The sequence below is a fragment of the Corylus avellana genome, chromosome 9 (assembly GCF_965113065.1).
Source record: "Corylus avellana chromosome 9, dhCorAvel1.hap1.2, whole genome shotgun sequence".
In the NCBI taxonomy this organism is placed as follows: domain Eukaryota; kingdom Viridiplantae; phylum Streptophyta; class Magnoliopsida; order Fagales; family Betulaceae; genus Corylus; species Corylus avellana.
The window spans coordinates 1,849,058-1,870,300 of record NC_142498.1 but is presented as its reverse complement, the minus strand read 5'-3'; the positions used below and the strand labels follow the sequence as shown (position 1 = coordinate 1,870,300).

Genomic DNA, 21,243 nt, shown 5'->3' with positions numbered 1-21,243 from the left:
CAACATGGCATCCAAGGTCTCCCATACAGTAACTTTCAAGGTCCCACATTTCATAGCTATCAAAGATCCATTCAACGTAGATCCTACTGAACCACTCATCCTGGGTCTAGCTCTAACAAGTCCTCACCAAATGGCTTCCAAAGTGCTCCTCGACCACCTTGTCAAATATATGGGAAGAATAGTCATCAAGGTCTTGACTGCTACCATCATATGGACTTCTCATTTCAGGGATGGCACCCTCCCTCTCATTTGGTAGCTATGGCTGCTAATACTTCTGTACTTCCTAATGACGAACCTTGGTATGCAGATAGTGGGGCAAACCAATATATCGCTTCTGAGCTTGACAATTTGACTTTACAGCAGTCTTACAGTGGTAATGAAACAGTTTCTGTAGGCAATGGTGCAGGTTTGCTTATAGCCAATACTGGTTCTTCATTTTTCAATACCCCTTCATCCTTTTTATGTTTGAAAAATATTCTTCATTGTCCCAATGCTTCTGCAAATTTATTATCTATCCAACGTTTTTGTGTTGACAATGATTGTCATTTTATTCTGACTGCGTTTGAATTTTGGGTGAAGGACAACTTGGCTAATCTTGTGCATCTGAAGCAATTTTCAAAAAATAAAGGCCCGCGTCTCTCTGCTTTTATTGGCGTTAGAAACACTTGGCTAATCTGGCATTTTAGACTTGGCCATCCCTCTTCTCCTGTTCTTCATAAAATTGTCTCATCTCATCATCTTCCTGTCGATGGCGCTCCACCCACAAGCACTGTCTGTCAACCGTGTCAAATTGCCAAAAGTTACAAACTTCCATTCCCAGCATCCACCCGCAAGTCAACTTCACCATTGGCATTGATACACAGTGATGTATGGACGTCTTCCATTCCGTCTCTTAGTGGGTGTCGTTTTTATGTTCTTTTTATTGACGATTTTCTCTAGATTTTCGTGGTTGTACCCATTATCTAATAAATCAGATGTCTTTGCTTGCTTTATCAAATTCAAGTGCTTAGTTGAAAATTTATTTTCCACCAAAATTAAACAATTTCAAAGTGATGGTGGTGGTGAATTTATATCCAAAAACTTTCAGTCATTTTCTCAGACCATGGCATTTTTCATCGTGTTACTTGTCCGTATACTTCCCAACTGAAAATTCTATATACGACTCCAAACGACACCTATTCTGAACATATAGGTGTTTCACACAATATTACGCGGAAATAGATCTGACTTAACAAAATAATAATTAACCAAAAACAGATATGCAATGAACAATAAAGAGCACAGATATTTTGGTTTCGAAGAAAACCAATTAGGGAACTCTCTAATTGTAAAACCTCTCCGGGGCAGCCAAACCCAGGAAATCAACTAACTCAGTAAAAGAATAAAGGATTACAAGACGTTCACACTTACAAAACCTTTGCAATTGACACGATCTTGTATAAGACAAGCAACCCACTTGCCTTCTACCGCAGTAGCCATTTCCAAAGACAGTTGACACAATCCTTCTATGTGATCTCCCTCCACCAGAACTCCGGTCAACTTCACTTCAACAATCAACAAGTAAAAACAAACGATCACTCTAAAAGAGAGACCAAAATCTCTATATCACAGACTCTCTTAGCACACGACGGCGAATTCTAGATGCAGAAATTCGTAATAATTCAGATTTGTAAAGATCTATATATATATAAAATACCAAGACCCCTAGTCTAATTAGGACTCAATTACACTTAAATTAAACCTAGCAGACTACAGGCCATCCGAACGGTAAATGGGCCCGCCCGGACGGGCTCTAGGGCAACATCGATTTCTCCGTTCTTTTGGCATGGCGTGTTCGGACGGACTTGCAGATGAGGCTCTCGGGAGACATTCATTGTGCGATTTTGAAATCCAGTCCGGACGGCTATGAGTCCCGTCCGGACGCCATAGTGATTTGGCACACTTTGAATCCATTTTGATCACTGAACATTTAGCCAATAATTAAAACTTTCAAACTCCCCCTTTGGCAATTTCGAAGACAAAATCAATCGGACGAGTCACCATCCTCCCCCCAATTTTATACTCCCCCTTTTTGTCACAAATTGACAAAAGGTATTATATTTCCTGAAACACTCAACACAAAAACATCAAGGCATATGTGAAACAGGAAAAACAATAATCAAACACTCATGATCACATATAGGAAAATGCATGAAGAGTACAACAAGATCATGAATAACAGAAACTCCCCCTCAATATAAGACTTAATAATCAACAAGAAACTTTTAAAAAAATTTCTCTCCTTCAAAAGTCAAATGAACACACATGATACACACATCAATAACTCATGTATTTTAGCAATGAATATCCCAAACATACTCTAAATATGCAAAATATACATGAAACTAGAAATGGCAAGAAACTCATATTGTTTAAGCCAAGCCAAGAAAAGTGATCCATTCAACCCATACTTGTGTGTTGTGTGTGTAAGCCATTTAATGAGTAAAAAAAAAAAATACTAGTTTACAAAAGAGGAGAAAGTTTCATCAACACGAGGTTTTGACAAGTAAATTCAGCAAAAGTCAATCCTTATCATACTAGGGCCTTGCTACTCTCATCCAATACAATCCTCTTTTGAAAAAATAGCACAAGTTTGACACAGTGAAAATAAATTCCATAAGGAACATGTTCTTTTGATTTTGTTTCACTATTTTGATTTTTTTTCTCTTTGAGAGAGTGTCCTTAAACAATTGATGCTTTATATAAAAAGAATGAATGCAGGAATTTTTAAGCCCTAGGTTCAATTAGCATATGATCAATTTGAAAAAAATATGACTAGTCAAAACCACCTCATGTAGTTACCTAACATACCTCACTTTTAAAAAATTACCTCAAATTAAGCTTAAGTGTGCATAAGAATTAAGCATAGGTAAAACGTACCACATACGCTCAAGCTTTAGGTAACCACAAAAACAAGTCCATTGAAACAATTTTTTATCTCATACATATTTAGAATATTCCAAGACGCAATGAATTAAATCCATGAAAGCAACATGAGAGAGAGAAAATAAAAAACAACCGAATTAAAATATTTTTGTCTTTTTTAATATATATATATATATATATATATATATATATATATATATATATATATATATATATATATATTTAAAAAAATGCACACAAAACTAAACATGTCAAAAGAAACAAAACACAAACAACAACAAAAATTTAAACCAACAAAACAAACACCCAACAAACTATGACGTTAGGACACAAAAATATATATAAGCAAAGTTTGTCCTAGGCATGCAATGTGCCCACCTAAACTAGGTGAGTCCAATACCACTCCCTCTTAACGGGTGAACGGTATCAACCTTCTTAACCCAAACTTTCTTCATTTTGGGAACAGAAGTGCGACTCTTGTCCAAGTCATTTAACTGGGTGATAACACCCCTTAGCATGTTGAATAATTCTTCATGACTATCCTTAGAACGAAAATAGTCTCTTTTTGACTCATGATTATTTAACTGAAAACAATTGGAGCGAATATGCCAAATCTTACCATAGTGATGACATGTAGGAATGAACATTTGAGAAGGTTGGTTCCTTGGCATATGAGCACATCTCGGTCTAGAACAAGACACATAGGAATCAGTTAGAATTCCTTTACCTTTCTCACCTCTTGAAACTGGAGGATACATGTAACACCCCACCCCAATGACACACAATATTATCCGCTTTTGGCTCCTATCGAACCAGACTTTCTAGGAGGTCACCCATCCTGGTACAACTCCAGCAGAAACACTCTTAACTGTGGAGTTCTGATGGGATCATGACCATCATGGCTTTAAAACGCGTTGTTGTCATTAAGAGTGTAGTATGCATTTAAGCACATCCTCATGTCCATACCCAGGCGATGTGGGACGTCACAATCACCCCCTCTTAGGACCTAGCATCCCCGCTGGCGACCCTCATAGGACTAGCCCATTCTTGGCGTCCGTCCCAGCAAGTACCCGCTAGCGACCTTCATGGGCTTGTGCACACTCCCCCCATCTCAGGCTGGGCAATGGCTCTGATACCATTTCTAACACCCCACCCCAATGACACACAATATTGTTTGCTTTTGGTTCCTCTCGAACCAGACTTCCCAGGAGGTCACCCATCCTGGTACTACTCCAGCAGAAGCACGCTTAACTGTGGAGTTCTGATGGGATCATGACCATCACGGCTTTAAAACGCGTTGTTGTCATTAAGGGTGTAGTATGCATTTAAGCACATCCCTATGTCCATACCCAGGCGATGTGGGACGTCACAATACATTGCCTTCTTCTTAGTCAAGCTTTCTTCTTTACAAACTGGTTTCACAAAAATTAACTTTGAAGAAGAAGCAACATTAGTAGAAGAAACAAAAGATTTATCAAAGCCCAATCCAGTTCTATCAAACGAATGTTTCTGATTATGCAACATGTGATTTAGCTTTTCACTAGAAAAGGTTTTTAGACGATTTCTTGACTCATTAAGATCATTCTCTAAGGATTTCACTTTGGCAATTAACATGTGATTTTCAGACATCAAAGTATTATGAATAGCATGTGAATCAGTTAAGGTAATAGAAAGTTGATCATTTTCAAGATTAACTTCTTTGAGTTTCTGCAAGTGCTGTTTATTCAACTTCTTCAATTTAATGCATTCCACATATTGATCATTATAAGCATTTTGCAGATCACCCTCCTCTTCTGATTCATTATCACATATGCCATGTTCACTATCTAGAGAGTTAGACTCACTAGCCTCATGTTCAATATCATAAGAAACTCCAAAAGCTACATAATTATCTACATTTTCAGCTTTTTCCTCATTGTCTAACTCATCACTTTGAGGCACATTAAAGGCCTTGCCTTTTGAATTTATCAAATTACCACAATTAGCACAAATATGACCAACACCACCACATTCATGACACTTATGACCACGAGATAATTTTTCTTTCTGATTTTCATCATTCTTGTCTTCATAATTATCTCTAACCTCATGACTAGGATTCACAGAATTTTTAGACTCCCTACTTCTAAAATTTCCATTGTTTCTGAAAAATTTCTTAAATTTCCTAGCAATCATAGTTATTTCTTCCTCATCTCTAGAGTCCTCACCAAAGTGAACTACAGATTTACCTTTAGTAGCCTTGATCTTATGAGCAAGATTTTTCGAGTTTTTAGGCTTAGGTAACATCAGTTCAAATGTCTGAAGAGAACCGACAAGTTCCTCTACTCTCATTGTCTCTAGATCTTTGCTCTGTTGTATAGCAGTAATCTGAGGTATAAAACTCACAGGTAGAGATATTAAGATTTTCTTTATTATCTTAGCATCAGTCATTTTCTTTCCAAGATTAATAGTAGAATTTCTAATAGTGCTAAGCTTAGAATAAAAATCATCAAATGTCTTTTCCTCTTCCATCCTAATCTCTTCAAATTGAGAAACTAACATCTGAGTTTTTGAAGCTCTCACAATTTTAGTTCCTTCGTGAGTAATTTCCAATGTTTCTCATGCTTCTTTAGCTATTACACATCGAGAAATTCTTAAGAATTCTTCGATGGAGATAGATGTGAAGATGACATTTAACACTTAACTCTTTGTCATTCGCAGAAGAAGCACTCTTTTCATTCTTTGAAAATTCGGCAATTGCCTTATTAGGATTAGTCCATCCAGATTCAACAATATGCAAAACGTCCACGAATTTGAGATGTGCTTTCATACGAATTTTCCAAAACGTATAATTGGATCCGTCAAAGACGGGAAGTGAGTTAGGTGCAATTGTGTGAGACATATTACATGGAGTCTAGGATCACACTCAAGAAATTAATCCAAACAGAGTGAACCAGCTTTGATACCAATTGAAAATTCTATATACGACTCCAAACGACACCTATTCTAAATGTATAGGTATTTTACACAATATTATGCGGAAATAGATCTGACCTAACAAATAATAATTAACCAAAAACAGATATGCAATGAACAATAAAGAACACATATATTTTGGTTACGAAGAGAAAACCAATTAGAGAACTCTCTAATTGTAAAACCTCTTCGGAGCAGTTAAACCCAGAAAATCAACTAATTCAGTAAAAGAATAAAGAATTACAAGATGTTCACACTTACAAAACCTTTGCAATTGATACAATCTTGTATAAGACAAGCGACCCACTTGCCTTCTACCACAGTAGCCCTTTCTAGAGACAGCTAGCACAATCTTTCTACGTGATCTCCCTTCACCAGAACTCCGGTTGACTTCACTTCAACAATCAACAAGTAAAAACAAACGATCACTCTAAGAGAGAGAACATACTCTCTATATCACAGAATCTCTTAGCACATGACGGCAAATTCTAGATGCAAAAATTCGTAGTAATTCAGATATGTAGAGATCTATATATATAATACCAAGACCCCTAGTCTAATTAGGACTCAATTACACTTAAATTAAACCTAGTAGACTACAGGCCGTCCAGACGATAAATGGGGCCATTCGGTCGGGCTCTAGGGCAACATCGTTTTCTCCGTTCTTTTGGTGCGCTGTGTTCAGACGGACTTGTAGATGGGGTTGCAGACGAGGCTCTCGGGAGAAATTCATTGTGTGATTTTGAAATCCAGTCCGGACGGCTATAAGTCCCGTCTGGACGCCATAGTGATTCGGCACATTTTGAATCCATTTTGATCACCGAACATTTAACCAATAATTAAAACTTACACCAAGAAAATGGGATTGCGGAAAGGAAATATCGGCACATAGTTGAGACTTGGTTATCCTTACTTGCTCACTCTCATCTTCCATCCACCTATTGGGTAGAATCTTTTCCCACAGCCATCTACTTAATTAATAGACTACCAACACCCACTTTGAAATTGTCCACACCTTATACTCTATTATTTAACAAAGCCCAAGACTACTCTCAATTAAGAGTTTTTGGGTGTGGCTGTTATCCGCTTCTTCGCCCTTACAATCATCACAAACTTGAGTTTCACAACAAGAAGTGTATTTTTCTAGGCTACAGTTCCAATCAAAAAGGCTATCGGTGTCTTGATCCCTCCTCTCATCGAGCTTATATTTTCAGGCATGTCGTGTTCGATGAAAAGGTATTTCCTGCACATAATGGAGCTCTTCTCACTGCACCTTCTGGTGGTTCTTCCCAACAAGTTGCACCTTCCTCAGGTACGGTCCTACCTTCTCATTTATTTTTTCCCTCCTCACTTCCTTCTTCACATGTCTCTATGCAACATCCAGGTTGTTCCATTGTCCCAGCTATTACTGTCTCTTCTTCTCATGAGCCTATTGCTACGGGTCAACCACTTCTGCATGAGCCCTCCTTTTTTCCACCTTGTACCTTGCCTTTCCTACGCCTAGTGACACCTCATCCCCTCATATGGTTACTTCACCTAACACAACTCCAGATAGCTCTCCACATGGGTCATTCCTATCTCCATCTGGTAATGCTGCTCCACAATCGGATGCCTTCTTGCCTCTATCCACCTTTGCTCGTGTTGCACCTCTCTCTCCCAGAGACGTCTCTATCCCAGCCCCTGCAACCCAAGTCCTCACAAGGTCACAAACAGGTTCCCTCAAGCCTAAAGCATTTCCTGACTACCATCTTTACTATTCCACTAAACATCCTCTTAAGGCTTTACATTATGTGGCTTTACCTCCTAAACCATCTTGTTATTCAGTAGCTATTTCTAATCCGCATTGGCGGGCTGCTATGGGGTCATTTGATGCACTTATGTCCGCGGGCACTTGGTCACTTTGCCCCCGACCTCTACATAAAAATGTGATACAGAATAAATGGGTGTTCAAATTGAAAACCAAGGCTGATAGTACAATTGATCGGTACAAGGCCCGCTTGGTGGCCAAGGGTTTTGATCAATAGAATGATGTTGATTATTCTGAAACTTTTAGTCCTGTGATAAAACCTGTCACTATTCGTTTGGTATTGGCTCTTGCTGTGCATTTTGATTGGCCTATCAAGCAACTTGATGTTTCTAATGCCTTTCTACATGGTTATTTGGATGAGGAAGTCTTTATGGAACAACCACAAGGCTTGTGGATTCTTCATATCTTGATTATGTTTGTCGCCTACATAAAGCCATTTATGGCCTTAAGCAAGCTTCTCGTGTCTGGTTTAATAGGCTTTCTCAAGCCTTACTTGAGCTTGGTTTTGTTGATTCTTTAGTGGAAACATCACTGTTTATATTTCATCGCCATCCTATTCACTTGTTTGTGTTAGTTTATGTTGATGATATCATTATGACAGGCACTCATAGCTCGGCTATTTCCACTATTTTTAACAAATTGCAGCAAGATTTGCGATGAAAGATCTTGGTCCCTTATCTTATTTTTTGGGCATTCAAGCGGTCCGAGATTCTGCTGGCTTACACCTTCATCAGTCTAAATATATTCTTGACCTACCCTGTAGATCAAAAATGATTGGGGCCAAGCCGTATGCATCTCCTTGTATTTCAGGCAGTCAACTCTCCAAATTTGATGGTGATCCTCTCTCCGATCCTATGCCTTATCGTCATATTGTTGGTGCTTTGCAATATTGCACACTTACAAGGCCTGATATTGCCTTTATTGTAAATCAATAGTGTCAATTTTTACATGCTCCAACCACTACTCACATGACTGCAGCCAAACGAGTACTTCGTTATCTGAAGGGCACCCTTGATCATGGTCTCTATTATACTAAAGGCTCCTTGCAGCTCAATGCTTTTTGTGATGCAGATTGGGCTGGTACCTCTGATGACCGTCGTTCCACCACTGGCATTGGTGTGTTTCTTAGTCCTTGTTTAATATCTTGGACTGCCAAGAAGCAAGAAGTTGTTTCACGTTCCAGCACTGAAACTGAGTGTCATTCCATGGCTATCGCTATTGCGGATCTCTATTGGCTACGAATGTTGTTCCATGATTTTTGCATCCCCCTCACCTCCACGCCTGTTCTTTGGTGCGATAATATTGGTGCCTTAACTCTCGCCTCCAATCCTATCTTTCATGCTCGTACTAAACACATCGAGGTTGACTATCATTTCATTCGGGAGAAAATCCTCAACAAGGACATTCATGCCAAATATATTTTCACTGCTGATCACGTAGCTGATGTTTTCACTAAGGGCGTAACCTCTGCACGATTTTTGTTGCTTCGTGACAAGCTCATGGTCCGCTCTCCTCCCATGTGCTTGAAGGGGGCTGTAAACCAAGAGTCGCTAGCAAAGGAAAATGTGGGGACCACATCATCTCTAGAAGACCGTAAGGACCACACATCCACACATTAGTCAAATAGTCACCTACATAAAAAGAATCAAGTCTGCTTCCATTCAAAGGATCTAATTAATTTTGTATAAATGACAATTCTCTCTCTTCTTCTATATCACGTTTGTGCTGTGTATAAATTATCTTGTTGTATCAGTATATTGTATCCAATAAAAGCACTCTTGTTTTTAATCTTTTCATTGGACACTTAACTGTGTACGTGGCTGTAGCATGTTGCTGTTGCTAGACAGCCTGGACATGTGTATGTGTTTCGAGCATACGGTTGGTTTTGTTTTTTCAACACTTGGTCAAAATCGAAAGTAACTTCGATGAATAATATTACAAAGGGGGACCTCAGGGTAGTGATATAAGGAGTATTCTAGTTCTTTTAGAGTCCTCTAAAATGTGATGTGGCTTTTAAAATTATTAATAGATCGAAATTCAATAATGACCATCTCAAATTCAATAGTAATTTTAAAATTAGCATCACATTTGAGAAGACTGTAGAAAAACTAATCTAATCATCTTTATATCATTACTCCATACGGATACAGTTCAGATTTTTTGTTTTTTGAATCACATGATATAGAAAAAGATCCTATTATGTCAGAAATGAGAATAACATAGGGACTGGAGTTCTAAATATTATTAATAATAATAAATAAATAAATAATGAACTTTAGCTTAAACACAAGTATTCAAAGGTGTAAATCAACATTCACAATCAAAGAGAACCTATTAAGAGAAACATCATTTTCATTAATATCATGCATCAGCAAACTCCATATGCGCAAACACAATATACAATACAGATTTGACAACTTCTTGACCAAATTCTATTTTCATCAACTTAGATAATTAATTAAAGATATAACTAAACCACTCAAGAGAGATAAATTTCCTTGATAACTAGCAAACTCTGAAATCTTCATGCCTTGGGTGAATCTAAGGCTATGTTGATGGATGGCTTTCTCCAATAATTTCCAACACACCAACTAGAGCGGTGGACATTGAATTTGCATTGAGTGCATTTTAGGGCCAAGCCATCGAAAGTCTCACTACAAGCATCACATGGAGGAGACGACTTAGTCTTTGGGACAAAGTGAGAGGGTGCTGGTGATCATCTTTGGATGTGAAAGTACTTCCAAACTTAATGTATGGATATTTTCCTAAAACACATTGGGAATGAGTAGGGAAGTCGCATTCGGCACAATAATAGAACCATTGCTTGGGATCTCTTTCTTTTTCGCAAATTAGACAATAGAATTCTGCACAATGAGCTTCAACACTACAAGTGAGTATGAGAAGATGATCATCGTATTTGTGCCTAGCTACGAGCGGAAGAGTTGCACATTCAAGACCCAAGGCAAAATCACAATTAGTGCATACAAATATGCCAGGTTTCTCTTTAGAAGTGAAATTACAAACATGACATATTCTATTAGAATTAACAGCAAGAAAGGGAGAGTGTTGGTGACCTTTATGTTTCAGGGTTTCCAGAATTGAACAACATTGAAGGTCAAGGTCAAAATCACACGCCATACACGTGTAGGTGAAGCCACCGTTGAGATGTTGACAAGCATGACAAGAGAACAATCCCAACCTATAGTAACGATGCCATGAAAGGAGGTTGAGTTGGTGTTCGTGAAGTAAGTGTTGCTTCTTTTTTGGTAGTTGAGCACATCTATTGTGGAGAATGAAGTTGCATTGTGTACAACTGTAAAATGGGGTAGAGATTAATTTCATATAACCATCACAAAGCTTATCATCCATGAGCTCTTCGTTGCTAAGAATTAAACCATGTTGATGGCTAAAATGTTGTATCTGCCTAGCCTCTACAACCTCCATAACATTTGTTTCTAAATCAATGAATTCCTCACTCAGCAACTTGAGAGATGCATCTTCTTCATATTTAAATGCACATGCCAAGTGGGTCACGTAACTGCATTCCTTACAATAATAGGCTCCATACTATGTCTTCACCTTTTGATAGCAGAGATTACAAAATATATTGTTGTCCTCTTTGACTTGACGAAGAGAGTAGGTGAGAGCGAGGGGATGATTATGCCTTGTAATTTTGATGATGTGTGAAAATCCAACACATTTTCTATGAATCAAGAGTTGACAAATGCTACATTCTGAGGCGAAGTCCTTGCCTTCCTCGCCACAAGCTTGGCAAGTGAACTGTATTTGGTTAAAGAAAGAGATGAATGTGTGTTGGCAGTCGCCACTATTTATATTAATTTGCGAGCGGGTAGCTGCACATGTGAAATCAAGATTGAAATCGCACTCACTGCAATGGTAGAAGGGGTATGCATTGCAGCTTTTACGGCAAGCATTACAATATTTATTCTTTGGCTTAACAAGAGAAAGGGTGTGGTTTGGATGGTGGAAAGGGTGTTGTTGTATATGGGGAGGCAGCTCAATGCATGATTGATGGAGGACCAAATTGCATTGGGAGGTGGAGCATTTGTATCGGGGACCAAATATTGGCTTATCACAGCCGAAGCAAACAACGTTAACGTCCTCGATCGTTGCCATCATTTTTCACTTCTTCTGTGAAGATGAAGGGATCATGCCCCGGGTAGCCAAAGTGTAACAAAAGGGCTTTGTGATTTGTGGGTACATTGAGGCATGATAAGTGAAACAATAGATTTCTATCCCAGCATTCAAAAGTGGCACCCAATATCGGTTTCCGGCACGTCCTACAAACATCTTTCTTATCATTTTCCTCCACCGATGTTGCGTACCTCTGCATCCCAATAATATCTATGTTTTAGCAAATCTTGGATGATGCGCTCCTTCTCCATATGGATGAGTCTTAGGAAATAATGAGGATCCGAGTAGTAGTAGACTAGTGAGACGTACAGAAAGGAGATGGAAGTTTTTTCTTTTTCTTGGAAAGCTTGCTGTTTGGTTTTGTGTTCTTCTTCTTCTTCTTGTGGAGGCCCGAGGGAATTCAATAGCTTCATCAATATTTCTTGCTTTCTACTTTGGAATAATTAACAGTACCAACTCTTGAATTGGAGTTCACTTGCCTACAAAGCAAGAATATATTTGCTAATTCGCTATTTTGTGAATAAAGCAGAAAATTTGCAGGCCCACTGAAATCCACTATTTTGTGCAAATTAATTAAGTACCTTCTTTCCGGTTGAAAGAGGCCAGGACACAAAATTCTCAAAATACCGTATTTTTTTTTCAAAGACTCAGGCGTCCTCGCAATTTTTTTTTTTTCCTAAAAACATGTAGGGGTATTTTAGAAATTTTGACACCCCTAATGTTATGATTTAACAGAAAATCCTAACAAATTGGTGAAATTGAAAAAAAAAAAAAAAAAAAAAAAAATTGAAAGATGAATATACTAAATTGAGAGTTTTTATAATTTTACGAGGATAATTATAAACATGATGAAAGTTTAAGGAGATCAAGTGAAGTTTTCCCTATTTTGATTGCTTATTAAATTCACATTTTTTTTTTTTTTTGTTTATGTAATTTACCTCACATTTCAAATGAATATTTCACATATATTGGACCTCATTCAACTTATACATGAAAGAGAGTTAAATTATTAACTAAATAAAAAAAAATCATCATTTTCTTTTAGCTTAAACTTTTTGAATAATTGGTAATTTAACCCCTTTCAAGTTTTTTTTCTTTCTTCAACTTCTATTTTTTAATTTTCCGGTTTTATTTTTATTTTGTGTGGTACAATGACGTTTGTTTATTCTGAGGGAAATAATACACCTTTAAAGTTTGCGAGAGATATGGATAATTATCAAATTGGTTTCATACAAATTAATATCATTCTGTACCATATTTCTTACTGATATTTCAGCAGATTGACCATATATAGATTAATATATTAAACATTTAATTAATACCTTCTTCTTCTTCTTTTCTTAGAGTAACAATAATATATTGTCATTGGATGGCCTTTAAATGGGACGATGACATTCTTTTTGTGGGTTCTTCAACTAATTTGACATCAATTACTACGGGATTTTTTTTTTTTTTTTTTTTTTTTTTTTTCAAATAAGTAAATAAAACTGGCCACTTTGACAGATTATCTTTCATTGATAATTCTGCAACTTTAACAATTAATACATGGACTCAACTGAAATACCAAGTTAATTGGCACTGGTATTAAATTATCGATTAAATAATTAAATTTATATTTTTCTATTAATTTAAGCTTTTAGGACAAGTAATGATTTAACATAGTATCAAAACCAGATGTTATGAGTTTGAATCATATGAAATATTACATGTGTTGGGCTCCACACATAAAGAAGAATGTTAAATTATTAATTAAATAATTAAATAAGTGATAATTTAACAATTGGTAGTATTAATCACACTCGCTTATTCCATCAAGACGATTCTCTCGACATGTGAAAAGGGTATGTGCCTTGAATGTTGTTTAGAATTGTATTTTCTACTTGTTAGATCATTTGTATTTATTTTCTTGTTTCACTATAATTTTTCTTGTTCTTGTTAATCTCTACTTGTTTCATCTCATCTAAAAATAAAAAGAGCTCATGACCGACAATACTGGACTTTCAACTTAAAATCATGACTTATTTTAAGGGGACTGGACTGACTAAAATTCATGGCTTAACTCAACTCAACTAAAACAAAAGAGACAAATATAGAATGAGAGAATCTGTTTTACTATTAACATTTTGTTTTATTGCATCTAATGGTGCATATGGTATCATACGGTATACATAATGTCATGCCATTTAAAATTTTAAATAACGTAGAATGGAGAGGACTTATTTGAGTATCAAGATTTTGTTTTGTTGCATTTAATGGTGTACATAGTATCACTTAACAACATATACACTATTAATCAGTGAAATTTAATTTGAACTATAAAATGGATCATCTCTATTTTAACTATCTATTTCACTTGAAATGGATAATATCTTATCTGTACAGTTTCTACCATAGCCTATGAATTGCAAGTTCTCTTCATAAAATATATTTTTCAAGTAAGTCATGTGAAAAAAGGACGATATAATTTGACTTATGTGAATATGAATATAGATATATGTCATAAAATGAAACAATGAATGGTTATAAATATAGATATATTTCATAGAATGCGATTCTCACTTGCATTTTTAAATTACATATAATTCTTAAAATGCATATGAGAAATATATGCTCAAACGAAAAATGTTAGTTTAATAAACTCATTTTTTCAACTCAATTTGGACAAAAACTTAGTCCCTCACACAAATTGACAACCATTCTCTTGCTTGGAATTTTTTCCAAGAAAATGAGTCACTTGTTCCCTCTAATATGTGAAAACTAAATCTCTAAACATTTTTTTTCCATATCAATCTATGAGACCTATTTGTACAATATAACTCCAAAATCAATTCGATCATATGCTATTTCTAATGGTATCAACATAATCAACACATACACATGAGATGTTAAAGTTTGACTTTGAAAAAAATATATATGAATAAAAGCTAGCTCGGTATAATATTAATATGATCCAAACAAATTTGGGTCTATTTTAGGTAGGTGGTAAAGTATATATTTTGTTGCCCTTTGACTTGAAAGCAAAAGATTTGCATTGCCCAAATTCCAATCATTTGTGATAAGTAACTTCCCATGTGAAAAAAAGCAATAGAGTTGCATTGCCCACTCAAGAAGGAAAAGAAAAAGAAAATTGAAAATAGAAAAAGAAAAAAAAAAAAAAAAAAAAAGAGAAAAGAAAAAAGAAAAAAGAAAAAGAAAAAGAAAAAGAAAAAGAAAAAGAAAGAGAAAGAAATAACTTGTAAATGCAGTAAGTAATAAATTCTAACTTCTAACTTGTAAGGTAAGTAAACATATTTTGTGCGGAGGTGAAAGTATATTCTAATTTTGATTGCTTTTTTTTTTTTTTTTTCTTCACAATTCTAAAATTTTCTTTTGTTAAGATGTTAAATTCATCACTTTCAATGAATTAAACCCAATTTTTATATTTCACTTCATCTTTCAAATGAATATTTTGCATATTGGACATCATTAATTGAGACGGAGTTTGAGTCCATACGTAAAGTAGAATGTGAAAGCATCAATTAAATAAAAAAAGATTTATCATTTTTTTTTTCAAATTTAAGGTTTTTTAATAAGTGGCAACTTTAAGAAACAATAAAATCCTCCAACACATTAACTTTTCGTTCAATTTGACAGATTGAGTAGCCTTTATTACCATTTTGCAACTTGAATAATACATGCATGGACTCAATTGAAATATCAAGTTAATTGGACTCCTCTATCAAGACCAAAAACATCACACAATAGGCCGCTCCAACTAGGCAACATTCACTTTTGCTTGTTGCATCAAGACGATTCCCCTGTCTGTGAAAGGGGTCTCTAATATGATAGCCTTACCTAATTAATTATCACTTCAATCGTGTGAAATATCATTGTATTTGAATACAATAGTTATTTTCTTTAGATCTTTCAATATTTTCATATATAATTGTCAAATTATATATATAATTTAGAAAAAAGTACACATATTCTTTAAAACTACCGCCACCAAATTGTCTATATTCTTTCCAAACTACCAATTGTGTCAATGTGTCATTGTGTTGATGTACGTGCCCCCAAAGCCAACATAAAATAAAACTGCAAAGGAGGAGGGTTAATAGGTTGTGTCGAAATTTGTCAACCTTAACAAAAAAAAAAAAAAAAAAATGTGGGAATAACTTCACTTTGGTTTGTTTCAAAATTAAAATGGTTAATAATGGGGCATCTCCACTCTTATACATGATCTTTTACAGCTACCTAAATTCTTTCTTCTAACTTCTAAGCTACCTAAACATATCTTGTGAGGAGGTGGAAGTATATTCTAATTTTGATTAATTACTTCTTTCTTTTTATAGTTCTAATTTTTTTTTTTTTTTTGGTCAAGTTGAAAAGGAAAAAGAAAAAGAAATAACGTATATATGACATTAGTGATAGATTCCAACTTCTAACTTGTAAGCTACATAAACATATCTTGTAAGGAGGTGAAAGCATATTCTAATTTTGATTAATTACTTCTTTCTTCTCGTAGTTCTAATTTTTTTTTTGTCAAGTTGAAAAGGAAAAAGAAAAAGAAATAACTTATATATAAAGTTAGTGATAAATTCTAACTTCTACCTTGTAAGCTAGGTTAACATATCTTGTGAGGAAATGAAGGTATATTGATCTAATTTTGATTGCTGATTTATTTTCACAGTACTAAATTTTACTTTTGTTAAGATATTAAATTAGTGTAACCTTGTTTTTTTAATTCACCTCACAATTCAAATCAATATTTTACATAGTAGTCTCATTCATTGAGGCGGAATTTGAGCCCACACTTTATAGGAAGTACTAAAGTATTAATTAGATAAAAAAAAATTAATCATTTTCTTTTAACTTAAGCTTTTTAAATAAGTTTCGGTATTGTTACTTTAAGGAACATCTCTAATCACCGTCTTCGATCGCCTCCGGTCACTGAGATTCTTTTTATGGGTTTCTTGAACTGAATTTGATAGATTGCCTTCCATTGATATTCTGCAACTTTAACAATACATGGACCCAAATGAAATACCAAGTTAATTGGTATTAGTGTTAAAGTATTTGATTAAATGATTAAATTTACCTCTTCTTATTAGCTTAAGCTTTTAGAACAAGTGGTAATTTAACATGATATTAGACCTAGAGATTATGAGCTCGAACCCTCACTTCATAGTGAAGAACAGTATTAAAGTATTGATTAATTTACTTATTTTTATCAATTTAAATATTTAAAATAACTGGTGATTTCTCAATCTGTAGTATTTTTTTTTTTTCTAATTAAAAAAGTTGGAGGGAGAGGCCAATTGTAGCTATTATACTTGGGAGTGACCATAGTAGTATCAACCCGCGGGGCGCCGTTCAAGAGGAGCCTAAACGGTGGGAACTGCAGGTGCTCCTCAAGACCGACCGAGCCATAGCTTAACACCCGCCCCATTGGGTCATCAATGGGACGCAAGGTGGTTAACACTAATAGGCTAAGGGATTCCCATTGCGGGAGTTGAACCCAGGCCCTAGTGCATGCCCAACCTCATTGGAATTTCCTTGAGACCATTGAACTACCACCCTTGATGGAAATTGGAAGTATTAATCACACTTGCTTGTTCTTCCATCAAGACAATACTCATAGAAGCCCAGCTCGCTTGGCTTCCACTACAAACAATAGCCATAGTCCAAGTGCATAGATTCCAATAAGTGGTGTCAAGTAGTATTGATGGAAGTGTGATGATACGATTTAAATAGTAAGGTCGTAGAGTTGATCGACTTGGCTGTTTTTTTCTTTATTTAAATCTCCATCAAAATTGCTATTCGAATTGCTAATCTTTAATTTTGGGGATCATTTATATTAGGCTAAGAGCATAGTGTTTGTTGGGCGAGGCTTAGGTGCAGTCCAACTAAACTACCGCAATCTACGGTAGTTTAGTTGGACTGCTGGGATCTAATGAGGGGTATTAGAAAATTATTTTCTTAAAAGTAATAATATAAAATTCGTTAAATATTAAAATATTCAATAATTAGAAAAGGAAAAAGAAAAATCAATACTCCTCTGCAGATTCTCACCCCCGCCGTTATGCTTGGTGACTCTCTCTCTCACAAGTTCAGACCTGAAGTTTGTGATGTTTGATTGTGGGTACCATATTATTGGCCTATAATTGCAGAAAATTTAGGCAAAGATTGAAATTTTTTTCTAGGTATATGATTTCCAAAAGTATTTGGTATGTTTGGTTGGTAAAATTCTACTCTGATTGTTTGTTTTTTTTTTGGGTGCACAATTTTGGCCAAAGGGTGGTTCCAACCACCCCATTTTGGCCAAAGACGGTGAACCACCCCATGGCCAAGGGGGTGGTCCGGCCACCCCTAAAAGGCCAAAAGAAGGAAAAAAACTTCAAAAAAAGTTTGGCTTTTGGGGGTGGCCGAACCACCCCAAGGGCCTGCGGTTGGTTTCGGCCACCCCTTTGTTTTCTTTTCTTCTTTTTCTCCCTTCCCCTCTATTCTTCACACCGACGCCACCTGCTCACAATCCACCGGCTTCCTAACTCTTTCCTTTTTCTTTGTTTTCTTCTTTCTTTTTCTCTGTTTTCACGTGTCATCTACACCTCATTTCTTCTCCTTCTCTGTTATTTATTTAATCGCCCTCTCCTTAACAGATTTCAAAAACAAAGAGAGAGGGAGATTTGACGAGAGGGGAAGAATTTCAGGGAAAAGAGAGAGAGAGAGAGAGAGAGAGAGAGAGATACAGTGAGACCAAGGGGTTTCATTTTTATTTTCTTTTTTATTAGTTTTAATATTTTAATATTTTAATATTTTTAATTAAATATTGAATTTTATATTATTTCTTTAAAAAATTAATATTTAAATCCATTAAAAGATCTCAACCTTCCATCCAAACTACCTTGGAAGTACCGCATGTAAGCCTTGCCCGTGTTTGTTAGAATATACAGAAAATATATTATATTTTCTGTATATTCAATAATTATGTTGATATCAAATATTATGTATTTATGAGTTGATTGTAATCAAATATTGGAATTGTAATCAAATCAAGAAAATTTGATTACTATATGTGTATTTAGACACTACCTTATAAATATGGACATTTGTATTGTAGACAACTCAAGTTAATAAGCACAATGTAGCCCTTAGGGGTATTTCAAGTGGTGGACGCGCAGGTGTCTAACACCGAACCACCCATAAGTTTTTTGTGTTTATTTTCTATATTGCTTCCGCTATAATTTCTGCATCATCATTATTTCAACAGTGTTGGTCGACTTGGATGTTTCTTCATCATCATCATTATCATCTAAATCTGCACTGATAAACATTAGAAAGCAATTATAAGTTTTAAGTTGTTGTTCTTGGACACGTAGCTGTGTTCGTGGCTGTAGCATGTTGTTGTTGCTGGACATGTGTATGTGTTTCGAGCAAACGGTTGGTTTTGTGTTTTCAATTCATATCCGGCCACAATTCAGATTTTTGTTTTTTGAATGGCTAGTGCTAGGGAATCAAACAAATTAATCCAGAAAATTTACCAAACTGATGTGACAAGAGTTTTTAAATTAAAAAAATACAATTCTCTCTCCCTTACTTGTCACTCACGGTTTGCCACGTCAGTTTGAAAAATTTTCTGGATTTATTTGTTCGACTCCCTAGCAGTCCTCTTTTTGAATAGCATGATATAGAAATTGATCCTGTTATGTCAGAAATGAGCATGACATAGGGAATGGAGTTCTAAATATTAATAATAATTAATAAATAAATAAATAAATAAATATTAAGAGAAACACCATTTTCATTAATATCATGCACCAGCAAACTCCATAAACATGAGCATAAACACAATATACAATACAAATTTGACAACTTCTTGACCAAATTCTATTTTCATCAACTTAGATAATTAATTAATAATATAACTAAACATCTCAAGAGAGAAAATACTTCCATAATAGCTAGTAAACTCCGAAATCTCCGTTGCTGATTTTCTCTAATCATCACTTCGAGGAGAGTTTGTCAGTTATTTTTTTCAAGACAAATATACGAGCGGTGGACAGTGAATTTGCATTGAGTGCATTCTAGGGCCAAGCCATCGAAAGTCTTACCACAAGCATCGCATGGAGGAGATGACTTAGTCTTTGGGACAAAAGTGAGAGGGTGCTCGTGTTTATTTTCGGATGTGAAAGTACTTCCAAACTTAATGTATGGATATTTTCCTAAAACGCATTCGGAATGAGCAGAAAAGTTGCATTCGGCACAATAATAGAACCATTGTTTGGGATCTCTTTCTTTTTCGCAAATTAGACAATAGTATTCTTCACAATGAGCTTCAACACTATAGGTGAGCTTGAGGAGATGATCGTCATCTTTGTGCCCAGCTATGAGCGGAAGAGTTGCACATTCGAAACCCAAGGCAAAGTCACAGTTAGTGCATACAAACACACAAGGTTTGTCATCAGAAGTTAAATTACAAACATGACATCTTCTACTAGAATTAACAGCAAGGGAGAGAGAGTGTTGGTGACCTTCATGTTTCAGAGTTTCCGGAATTGAACAACATTGAAGGTCAAAGTAGAAACCACACATTCCACATCCATAGGCGAAGCCATTGCTGAGACGTTGACAAGCCTTACATGAGAATGATCCAAGAACAAAAGATGACTCTGAGAAGAGGGTGAGTAAGTGTGGATGAAGTGGATGCCGCTTATTTTTTGATAGTTGAGCACATTTACTGTGGAGAAAAAAGTTGCATTGTATACAACTGTAAAACGGGGTGAAGATTAATCCTTTACAACCATCACAAGGCTCATCCTTCATGAGCTCCTCATTGCTAAGAATTAAATCATGTTGATGGCTAAAATGTCGTATTTGCCTAGCCCCTTCAACCTCCATAACATTTGTTTGTAAATCAATGAATTCCTCACGCATCAACTTGAGATATGCATCTTCTTTATATTTAAATGCACATGCCAAGTGGACCACGTAACTGCATTCCTTACAATAATAAGCTCCATACTTTGTCTTCACCTTTTGATAGCAGAGATTACAAAATATATCATTGTGCTCTTTGACTTGAGAAAGAGAGTAGATGAGAGTGAGTGAGTGATCATGACTTGTAATTATGATGATGCATGAAAATTGACTACATTTGGTGTGAATCAAGAGTTGACATATGGTACATAGGGAGGCGAACTCATTGCCTTCCTCGCCACAAGCTTCACAAGTGAATTGAAAATTCTTAGAGAGAGAGATGAATGTGTGTTGACAGTCATCAATGTTTATTTTAATTTGTGAGCGGGTAGTTGCACATGTGAAATCAAGATTAAAATCGCACTCACTGCAATGGTAGAAGGGGTATGCATTGCAGTTTTTACCGCAAGCATTACAATGTTTATTCTTTGGCTTAACAAGAGCAA

At 35.6% G+C, this 21,243-nt stretch overlaps 2 pseudogenes; both read right to left on the bottom strand.

Annotated features, from left to right (window-relative positions):
* Positions 1-10,211: 10,211 nt before the first annotated feature.
* On the bottom strand, positions 10,212-17,270 carry LOC148583567 (uncharacterized; annotated as a pseudogene).
* A 1,789-nt stretch (positions 17,271-19,059) lies between these two features.
* LOC132189550 (uncharacterized) lies at positions 19,060-20,819 on the bottom strand (annotated as a pseudogene).
* Positions 20,820-21,243: the final 424 nt, after the last annotated feature.